This window comes from Theobroma cacao, chromosome 9 (assembly GCF_053813885.1).
Source record: "Theobroma cacao isolate CCN51 chromosome 9, ASM5381388v1, whole genome shotgun sequence".
In the NCBI taxonomy this organism is placed as follows: Eukaryota; Viridiplantae; Streptophyta; class Magnoliopsida; order Malvales; family Malvaceae; genus Theobroma; species Theobroma cacao.
In genome coordinates, this window is record NC_142647.1 from 11,852,830 (window position 1) to 11,864,851 (window position 12,022).

Sequence of the window (12,022 nt, forward strand, 5' to 3'; positions counted from 1 at the left end):
AGGTGTAGACTTTTACCGTATATGTTTCAGTACTTCAAGCATATCTTTTACTACATAAGTTTAATTGACGTGATTCTTAAACCATTAGAAAGTTAATAGACAGAGCTACAACTTTTATGTTTACCACTTTTTCCATTTCAACGTTGAAAAAGTAGAAAATAAGGTCACAAGTCAAACTAGTGCAACAAAACCTAGAAATTCAAGATAGAGTGTAAAGCACCGTGGCCATGGAAGCATCAGTGCCACGACACTCAAACAAAGTAAGGGCGCTTGGGCTGAATAGAGGACTTAGTGCTATGGCCACCAAGGAGGTAACATTGCAACGCTCAAAAGGAAAAGTTGGAAAAAGAGAAAAGGTTGGGGCGCTCACATGTTAGAGGAAAGTTTTGGTGCATTCAAACTTCTATTTCAACACGGATTCAAGCTCTATTTAACCCCTCTTTCAAAAGCATGTTTAGAGAACAATTAAGCGATGTTTTTTTGAAGAAAAAAAGGCATTCAAGCTAGCAAGAAAACAAGGAAAACAAGAAAGATTGCGGATTCAAGACTTGACAAATCTTAGAGTTTTTTCTTCTTTTACTATCTTTATACTTTCTTTGTTTAGTTTTGATGTTTAAACTTTTTTGGATGATGTTTTTAGTAATTATGTGGAACTAAATTTTTTAATCTAGAATCACAATTGAACCCACTGCGCAGTTTGAATTTTTAATATTCTTTCTTGCTTATGATTGATAGTGTTTGAGTTGCTTATTTCAATTTTGTTCTTAATGTGTCTAATTGTTTGATCACCAATTAGATTAATTTGAAAATCTAAATGGAACTAGAAGAGGGAGTTTAGAGTAAGCCATGGATGAAATAGCATATGTTCAATATCGATTGCATGAGATGATTGATTTAATTAGCGTGTAAAATAAAAATATACGTACTTGTCATATGTAACTATAATTAGAGTCTAAGCTTGATGGGTCTTTCTTAATTTCAATTTGCATAAGAATATAGTAAGTTGGTTAAGAAAGATATTTTTATAAGAACATCGAAAGAGACTTATAAATACATTAAAACTCTAGGTTAACAAGTTGAAACTATCTAGTAAGTAAAAAGAGAGTAGAAGAGATTCAGGTGAAATATTGAGGGGATATTGTGGTTCTAGACTTTTGGTTGATTGATTTTAGTTAAATCATTTTTTTCGTTTTCAGTTTTAGTTTTAGTTTCTTTAATTTTTAGTAGCTTTAATTTCAATTGTTTGGATAAGATTAAGTTGTGTTAATTTTATTACTCGACAAAAAGATTTGGGCAATTTTTCATGGGAACAAACTTTACTTTCTGTTATATTATTTGTTAACGGCACATGTGTTGGGATGAGCCCTGCAGCCAATTGAGATTGGTTAAGACTTGATTCCAATCATGCAATAATATCATTCATGTTGAATGATTAGAGGTTTTCTTTCATCAATAAGACATCAATTATAATGAGTTACAAGTCTAATTGGATGAAATCCATGAGATTAATATGCCTTGTAAGGGAACTGTAATGGGTTGCAGTTATGAGATCCCTATGCATCAAAGCATAATCTCAAAATGTTCATGGTCAATGTATGATTGAGATTGGACATTAATGATGCTTAAAAACTGGTATATTCTATGTTCCTTACTTTTGAAGTAAGCAATCGATCTCATAGATTGAAGTATAGAGATACTTGGAAGTAAAATGTAAGTGTTTGCCTAAGAGAGCAAGTTCACTGAACATGACTCGCCATGAGAAGTGCTTTTGGTAATAGACTCTAGTGTCTATGCAACACTTATCATATGTCAATTGTGTAAACACTCCTTAGACTTGAGACACCAAGTTATCTTATGTGTAGAGTGCTATATTTTGATTTCATCTTTACGGGTGTCTAACCAAGGATGCCAAAATAGGATGCCTTTGGGTATAGTATGAAAAATGTGAAGGCAAATAAGTAGTCAAAATAGGAACCATCACTTCAATTATTTTAGAGGACATATCCTATCAATTCTTAGTTAACATTAGCTTATTGAAGTCCTTTGCCAAGGCAACATGGAGATTATGAAAAGGTTTCATAAGTCTCTATAAAGCCAATGCTATAACTGCAGGAACAAATATGAAGGTCAATAAGAGTAGACACTGTACCAAGCTTTTATCATCTCCGGGATATATGATGACGGAATGAATTACACTAATAAACTGTACATTGAAAGGTTATCAAAGAACCCTTTGACTATCCTAACAATGGGGTGGCCATGATGCATGGCTAGATGCCAATCTTGGTCTATGGAACTACTTATACATTAATTAATTAAAATTTATATTAATCAATTAAGTCATTAACCAATTCCATTGCCAACATGTTAAGAACCTAATGGGTCACTCACAATGATTGCATTTGAATTAAATTAGGAGAGTGATGATTTAAGTTAGATTTAAATCACATGCTAGGTAATTAACTTCTATAAACTTAATTAATAGAGTTTAATTAAGTTTTGGGTATAATTATAAATAGTTATAATTATAAGGCCCTTGATTACAAAATATAAAGGAAATTAATTTTGATTTTAATTTCCAAGGACTTAATTAAAAGAGTTTAATTAAGTAATGAGCCCAATAGTATAATGCATTATAATATTGAGAGCTTAATTGCAAAATTGAAGTTATTTTAACCTAACTATATAAATCACCTTTTAACTATTTTTTTTTGAATAGTAAGTCACCTTTTAACTATTTTCTATATGAGAAATTTTCACAATTGAAGAAAACTAAGTTTTTGTTAGAAAAAGAAAAGTGTTTTCTCCTTTTGCTACCACTTTCTTTGTGTGAAAGAGAAAATTGCTTATGAATCAATTTTCAAGAGGGGTTCAGATAAGATTGTGGAAAAGAAGAAATGGATTATTGTTGTCGCCTTTGAAAGCACAAAGTATAGTTAAAAACTCCCTCCTTTGTTAAGGTTCATGTGCAATCGTGTGTAATACTGTTAGAGGCCAAGCACTTAATTGGCTAGGGTTTTTGCTCCTTGTGGTGTTCGTGGGATTGCTTTGGAAAGTGCCATTGTGATTATAAAATTACTTAGCAAGGTAACTTTTTGAATAATAATTTATTTTATACTTTTATGTGTTAAATCTCACCAAGGTGATCCATGGGTGAAGGCATGTTTTGGTTGTTTAGTTATAAAGTTTTTATTTTCTTTTCGCTGCGTATTTTGAGCATGCTGTCCATAGCCAAACCCATTAGTGGTATCAGAGCCTTTCTTGGTTCGATTTTAACACATTTTTATATCAATTGTTGTTAATGCCTTGTTGAAAATGAATATGAGGTGTTCAGATTTTGTTCTACACAAAGTAGTAAGTTTTAAAGTTTTACGATTTGTTTTATTTATTTTGATTTCTAGATAGATTTTAATTGTAAATTTTAAAATTTATTTGTCATAATATTAATCTCATTTTAATGTCAAAATATTACAAATTAACAAGTGCATGAGATGCACAAATTAATTTAGCAAATAAAGATTCGATCTTATGACATTATGGTGTGATTTAAATGGCATAATTCAATTATTTCCAACCATGGTATTGGTCTATTTTCAGCCGTAAAAGTGAGGTGTAAGTGCTTCATAAAGTGCAAAAAAATTAAGAGATTAATACACATTGGAAATGTTCCAAGATGGGTGATTATGTGTGGCTAATGGTGGAGGTAAAGCTACCAAAACGTGGTTGAAATAGCTGTTGTTTCCAACAGTGACGGTTTTGTTTGGCTTGGCAACCAAGAAATGTCTAAATTTGCACAATTTGTTGCACCAATTGGCTAAAGATTTTTTTTATGGAAATGTTCCATAAATTATCCAAATTGTTGATAAGAATTTTAAGGATTTAGATCCCTAGAATTAAGCCTTCATAAAATTGAGTTGGTGGAGTCAAAACCGTTCCTGCCTTTGCAGCAGCAAGCCGCAGTTTTGATTTTTTTTGACAGCCAAAAACAATTCCTAAAATCTTGGAAAATTACTATGGAAGTGTTCCATAAGTTGTCTATCAACGAAAAATTTAATTGGGAATTAAATTCCTCATTTTATGCCACCAAACAGCTTTAAAAGGAAAACAAAACCAAAATTGACTCTGCAGATAAAGGTTGTGGTTTTGGATTTTTTTTACAACCAAAAATGTCTCCATGAGTTTTCTATCAGGATTAGTTTTATTAGGAATTAGATTTCTAAGTTTGAGTCACAAAGAATTTCAAAAGTTCTCAAAAATGGATTCTGCCACCGACAGATAAAGGTCACGATTTTTGAATTTTTTGAATTGCCAAATCACCTTTTAAAATCCTAAAAATTTATTCTGGAATAGTTCCATGAGTCATATATTAGGATAAATTTTATTAGGAATTAAATTCCTAATTTTTAGGCACAAAGAATTTCAAAAGGACTCAAAAACCAATTTTGCCACATGTAGATAAAGGTCACGGTTTTTGAATTTTTTGAATGGCCAAATCACCTTCTAAAATACTGAAAATTTATTCTGGAATAGTTCCATGAGTTATCTATCAGGATAATTTTATTAGAATTAAATTCCTAAAGATACACCACCATAATCCCATGTAATTAAGACATGTCTACTACTATCTGCAGCAAGACACTGTCTTGGTTACGACATAGAATTTGTTCAAATTTTACACCAATAAATGATGAATTAAATAAGTTGATTGACTGAGGATAAGTTATGGAATTATTCTATAATTATGTTTATTTTTATAAACATTTAATTTAACGAATATGATTCCTAAAACTAAGGATGTCAAAGATGATGCATTAACATCCACAAATAAAGAAATGTGATTTCTAAAATTATGTAAGTTAAAATAACTTCATTATCCAATTAAATATTCATGGAATATGTTCCATAAAGATTGATAATTTATTTAATAAATTATGAAATGTGATTTCGTGTCAAAATTTAAGTAATTTAAAACAACATTAATTTAGGAATTAGATTCCTAGTAGTAGTGGGAGTCTAAATATTTATGGATAAATTTTGTTTTGAATTAACTTCTTACAAGAAGATAATTCTAATTTGATATTAAATTAAAAATAAAATTGTCTAAGATATTTCTTAATAAGATTAGGTAATAATAGACATTTAATCTTTAATTAAAGGAGATTAATAATAGGTTGTGTAAAATGATTAAGAGCACAAATTAAAATTGTTTTAATTTGTAATAAAAATTTAATTATAATCCTAAAAAGATTGAGATTGGATAAATTACTAATTTTGATTAGTAATACTTACCATCTATGAAAGACGTTTCCAGATATAGAATTAAATGTTTACTTGAAAATTTGAAATTGGTAAAATTTAAATGTTGAAAATTGCTAATCTCAAATACCTCATAAGATTAACAATTTGAATGAGACATGTCTTTAAATTTTATTCATATTGATGAATATATGTGGATGATTATGGACTTAGGTCCAATATGATTTTGCTATGGTTGAATGTAAATTCTTGGTATTTTTGAAATAGGGCCTGCGAGTCCTGCCTTATCTCTTTATCTCGGTTTGTAAAATTCTTTCCTTTTCTTACTCCTCTCGAATGTAACTCAAGGTTTCTACATTCAAATGTAATTAGAATTAGGATAGATTAAGAACTAAATTTTGGAAAAATTGACGATGGGGATCCAAGGTGCCAAGAAAGACAGGGAGATTACAAGCAAATTTTGAAGATTCTTATATGTAATCCCCTAAGTTTGACCAATCTAGTTTCCTTTGATGGTTCAAGGAAATTAGTACAGTTAAAATCCATAATCATCCAAAGTAGTTTGCATGTGATAGATTTATTTATGCGATTTAATGAACGCTATGCAATGCAAAGTAGTTTGCACATGATAGATTTATTTTATACAATTTAATAAATTCTATGCAATGAAAAATAGTATGCATGTGATAGATTTATTTTATGCGATTTAATAAATGGTATGCATGCAAAGATGAGACCCTAATAAAGGCAAAAACAAAATCCCTCATTATATATTGAGTCACATGTCATGCATGAGCAAGTTGCCTTCCACCATATAGCAAGATAACTTGGCTGCTTTTTTAATCAGAGACTTGTTGAGCACACTTAAGGTCACACTTTTACAGTAGTATGTTTGAGCTATTGGTGGGTCTTACTCAACTAGTTCCATAAAATCCAAATTCTTGGAAACTTGATTATTATGGAAACTAAAGGCAAAAGCTAGGCAAAATATATGTGATATGTTTAGGCAATGTGTTGTCTCCTAGCTAATCTAGGAGTTGTATATTTAGGTACACAATTGAATTTGTGTAGAACACCATGTTTAGACGATAATTCGAACAATTTGCATTCCATTTCATGCATTAGTATAAAGCTTGAATTGGTTTTATAATGGTTTAGCACAAATGTAGTAAATGGCTTATTGTGCATTATGTTTAGGTGGTGAGCATTCTGGCAAAAGTAAAGAGATAGTACCCGAGGATAAAGAATCGGAGTACTCGGAATTCGACTCCCGAAATAGTGAGTAACCTTATTATTCGTCTTAATTATCTAAAGTAGTTTTTATTCATTTTTGTGATTTGATAGAAAAATGAGTTTAAATGGTAAATCTTTATGTTTTATAAGCAAAATGTGATTAAATGAAATGATTTTATAAAATTGTCTTGAAATTGAAAGATGATTTTGAAAATGGAGTAATTGGAGACTAATTGCTGTGTTATAAATCATGGTTTGAATTGCATGGCTTATGATAATATTGGCATGAATGGTTGAATTATTAAATGTGTTGAAAATGTATGAACTGTTGATTTGCCTTGAAAGGCTGTAAAATAAAATAATTGCCATGTCATGTTATCGCAAAATTTATTATATGGTGGGTTTAGCTTGCTGCAGTGGGCGGGTTCTGTGGACTAGCCTTTTTGATAGGCACGGAATCCCTTTATATTCTTACCTCCATCGGAGAGGCGCGTAGGGTAACTCTCGAGGTACAACTTTAGAGTTCACTTCACACCAAACCACCACGTGAGGGTGAACTCAGCCAACGTCAAGGAACGACTATGTTTTCAAAATAAAAACATGATTTATGCATACATGACTTTTTAACAGCCTTGGCGGACTCGATTGGGATAGCCCAATGCCAAGGTATCTCTGATAACTGAGTATAAGAATGATTTTGGCACGAGCCAAGCTTTTCAAGAAATCATAAGCCTTGTTGTTTATTTTGGTGAAATGAATCTATTTTATCTTATTAAAATGAGTTCAAAATGTTGTGAATCATTTTTATGCTAATCTATTTTATCTGTCTCCATTTACTCAGTTTTAGATATTTTAGATGGTATTTGTTTACTCACTGGGATTATATAATCTCATCACCCTCCTTTCCACCAATTTCAAGCTCAGGATAGTCGGTAGATAGCTCATTTCGTTGAGGGTTACAGTTGGATTTGCATCCTCAAAAACTGTTGGTTTACCACTTTTGATACTTTTGGTCGTTCGTGGGCCCACGTGTCACTATAAATTAAATCTTGTGCTTTGGTTATCTATATTACAGTATGTATGAATTTATTTAGCTTTTACGCTACAAAATTTTTTTACTGGTAACTCTATAAATATTGTTTTATAAGAAAATAGAATATTTTATTGAATATTTTTAGTATATTCAAATAGTTATAGTTTCACTTTAAATGAATATTTTAGACATCTAAACTTACTTTTGATTATGAAATATGTGTTTTCCACTCGCATACTACATTTTTAGCTGGTTTCGAGATTTTGAGAAAAAATGACCAAAATGCCTCTATGAGGAAAAAAATTATTTTTCTATTGTTTTGATTTGGAAATAGTTTATAATCTCTCAAAACATGATACTTAACAATTGTTGCTCACAGGGGAGGTGTGAAAACTGATATTAAAGCCTTGCGAGGTTTCGATTGGCATTCCAGGTAGTGAATGTCTATCGGGACATCGCGACAGTTGTCACGGGCTCGATGGGAGTTTCGGGTCGTGACAATCACTTACCTCTTTTCCATTGTAGAATGTGATTGCATTGTAATGCTCCTTGCTCTCTTCTCTTGGATTGGGCTCAATGTCACTAAGTAATGTAACTTAAACTCTATTATTGATGGCATTAGCTAACTGGCCCAATTGTCTCTCAAGATTGCGAATTGATGCTGCTTGACTTTGAATGATGGCATCATTTGTCGCCATGTATGCATTATTCTTAGTCATGTATTCATTAATTTGTGCTAAAAATTGCATGAACATCTCTTCCATTGTTAGCTTTTTTTCAAGGACTAAAGGTTTAGCTTGTTCCGTAAAGCTAAGAACGATGCTTGGCCTTGGATTTGAAGGCCCTGGGTTGTTTTTCCATGGAGATTTTATATGGTTCCTTTAACTTAGATTGTAGGTGTTGGAATAAAGATTTTTCTGTTGCTTGTTGAAGTTCCCAACAAACTGAACTGCTTCAGAATTAGATGGACATTGATCACTAGAATTGCTATCTCCACATAAGTCACAAGTTACAACGGAGATTTGGACATTAACCTCTATTATATCAAATCTCTTTGTTAAGACAGCTACTTGTGCAATGAAGGCATTAAGTGCACCAATCTCATAAACACTAGCGATTTTTCTAGAACTAGATCTTTTTGAAGGCCATTGGTAGTTATTAGATGCCATCTCTTTCAACAAGTTATAAGCTTTATCAAGATTCTTATCCATTAATGCCCCACCAACAGCGGCATCAATTTTAGATCTGATTGAACTTACCAACCCATTATAAAATGTCTGAACTTGTAGCCATTAAAGAAGCCCATGGTGTGGACATATTCTAATTAACAAATCCTTAAATCGCTCCCAAGCCATATGTAATGACTCACAATCAAATTGTGTGAATGAGGTTATATCATTCTTAGCTTTGCAATCTTAGTAGGTGGGAAGAATTTTTCCAAGAATTTTTGAGCTAAGTCTTCCCATTTAGTGATAGATCTCGTCGGAAGTGAATTTAGCCAACTCTTTGCCATATCCCTTAATGAAAAAGGAAATAGTCTCAGTCTAATAGCATCATTAGTTACCCTATTATATTTAAAAGTGTCACAAATTTCCTGAAAATTGAGAATTAGGATCATTATTAGGTAACCCACCAAACTAAATTGAAAACTGAATCATCTGCATGTAAGCAGGCTAGATTTCAATATCATTTGCATTGACGAAAGGTCTTCTAATGCTTTGGTGAAAGCCTTGTAAGAAAGGAATAGTATAATCTCGCAGGTTTTGTTCTCTTTAAGAACCTGATTGACAGCATTGTTACCATTATTATTATTATCTTTAGCAATTGTCTGATTTAAAGTTTAAACTTGCAAATATTCCCTTCAAAGTCTTCTAAACATTCTTTCTATCTCTAGATCAAAAGGAATAAGATTTTAGTTTCTCCTCTACATACAATGACCAAAGATGCTTGAAAACAGGAAAAAATAAAATTTGAATTAAGACTAAGTTTGCTTGGTATTAATATTAGTAAAAATTCTAGAAAACAATTCCTAAGTAACAACGTCATAAACTAGTCGTTTAATTCTCTACTCAGGCAAAAATACATATCGAACAAATAATATATTAGTAACCAGAGTATTAATCCCATAGAGAATTAATTTAAAATTTCACTAAGTACTATAATTAACACAATTTAGTCTTATCCAAACAAGTAAAATCAAGTAACTAAATAAATTATAAATTAACTAAATCTAATTAAAAAATTTAAACTAAAGAAAATCAAAGCAATAATAAAATTGGATAAAAATCAAATTAAACAAGCCTAAGATTACAATATCCCTCACATTTCGTTTAAATCTTACTTTTCTTCCTTAACTTATTCCAATAGATTGAATTGCTAACCTAGAATCCTTAATTATTTATAAGGCTCTCTCGATACTCTTATAAAAAAATCAATTTTAAGGAAAACACCATATCTCTATTTGAATTGAAATTAAAACATGTTCATTAAGTTCAGCCTCTAATATTGGCTACATACAACATATATGTATATCTTTATCCTATACACAAATCAATTTATTTATCTAAGTAAATAAATATGATCATATACTATTCCAATTTTTAGCTTACTCTAAACTCCCTTTCTCAAGTTATATTTAGGTTCCAAAATCAATTTAATTTTTGACCAAACAATTAAAAGCATTAAGAAAAATTAGAATAAACAATCCAATTCCATTGAAAATAAGCTAGAAAGAGATTAAAAATTTAAACTACATGCGAGTTCAACTGTAATCCTAGAGAAAAGAAATTAGCTACTCATACTTGTAAAAATAAATAAAAACATATGAAGTAACAAAAATAATAAAAGCTAAGGACGAAGAAAAACAAATATTGGCAGCCTTAATCTTCAATCTTTAGCCTCAACTTCTAACTTCTTAAATCTCTCTTAGGATTTCTTCTTACGGTTAACTTCTCCTTAAGTTATCTTTAAATACCACTAAATTAACCTATTCTCCCTACTTAAGCCTAATTGGCTCTTAATATGGGCTTAGAATAATTATAGAACCCATAAAACCTTAATCAGCCCATAGCCCTTTTCTTTCCCACACTAATCCTTTAGATTTTCCTTCTCAATGTCGCGGCGCTCACTTGGCTTCAAGCCTCCTCTTGCTGCCTACTGTACTCCATCAACTTCCAATGTATTTTTCTCCATCTTCAAGGCAAAACTGGGTAAAGTGATCTTTATAAAAGTTGTAGCTCTATTTCTTAAATTTCTAATGGTTCATGAATCACATCATTAGGACATTTGGAGTGGAAGTTATGCTCAAAATGCCGCAACATGTGCCAATAAAGGCATGGTCCTTTATTCACCTTTCTTCACCAATTTGAAGCCTTATTCCTCAAAATCCTACAAAAGCATAAAAACTAATAAATAATAATACAACTAAAATAAATAAACATAAAATAGTATAAGATAAAAGAACTTAATAAAAGCAAACAAATTAGAAAAATAACTAAATTTTAATTGAAACTCAAGAACTTAGCTAGCTTTTAATAACAAAATAAGACAAAATAACTCTATAAAATAGAATTATTAGTTACCACTCAATGCTCCATCGATATTAAACTTAAGAGTACCACGAAATGGTGGTTGCCATGTAACATTAACTTTCACCAACAAAGGACTAGAAGAGGTGATAGCAGCATTAGGAAACCTTTCAAAGTCCAAAATCAATAAGTTTAAGTGTGGCCACTTGGCATGAGCCCACCATGCAATACGCAACTTAATCATATCAAAAGTATGGTGACAATCCCATATCTTCCCATTGAAGCAAACATTGTTATGACCTAACCATATAGTCCATAAAATGGCCGGGAACACCATTCTATAAACATCTTGATTGTTAAGAACTTTGGCAACCTCATTCCAAGTAAGGAAATTGACCAAAGGGTCCTTATGCATGACTTAACTAAACCCCCAATTGTTGGCCCATAAGCCCCATAAATGCCAAGTTTTAGCACAACAAAAAAAGATATGGTTAACAAATTCATAATCTTTTATATAGATGAGGCATTCGGTAACTTCAATCGGGATAAAATCTATTTTCAAAAGAGTTTCTCTTACATCAACTTTACCTTTAAGAATGAGCTAATAGAACAACTCAACCTTCAAAGGCATAAGCCTTCTCCACAGATCCTTCTATTTGAAAAGTTAGCTCAATGAAAATATCCAAAAGGGGGAGAATTGGATTTCAAAAAATTTTGGAAAGTGTTAAAACAATCAGCTATAGTTGACTATCAAGAAACTCTAGTTGACCATGGTTGTGGTTCTTTTCACAAACCAACTTCAATGTCTTTCAAACAAAATTGTGGTAGACTATGAAGACTCAAAAATCAATCTTAGACTAAGAAACTCATTTTGAAACCTTGTAAGAGGAGTTTCAACAAAAACCTTAATGTATATTTAAGTTTTAATCAAAGCTACTTAATCAAACATAGACAAATGGTTACTTTGAAATGC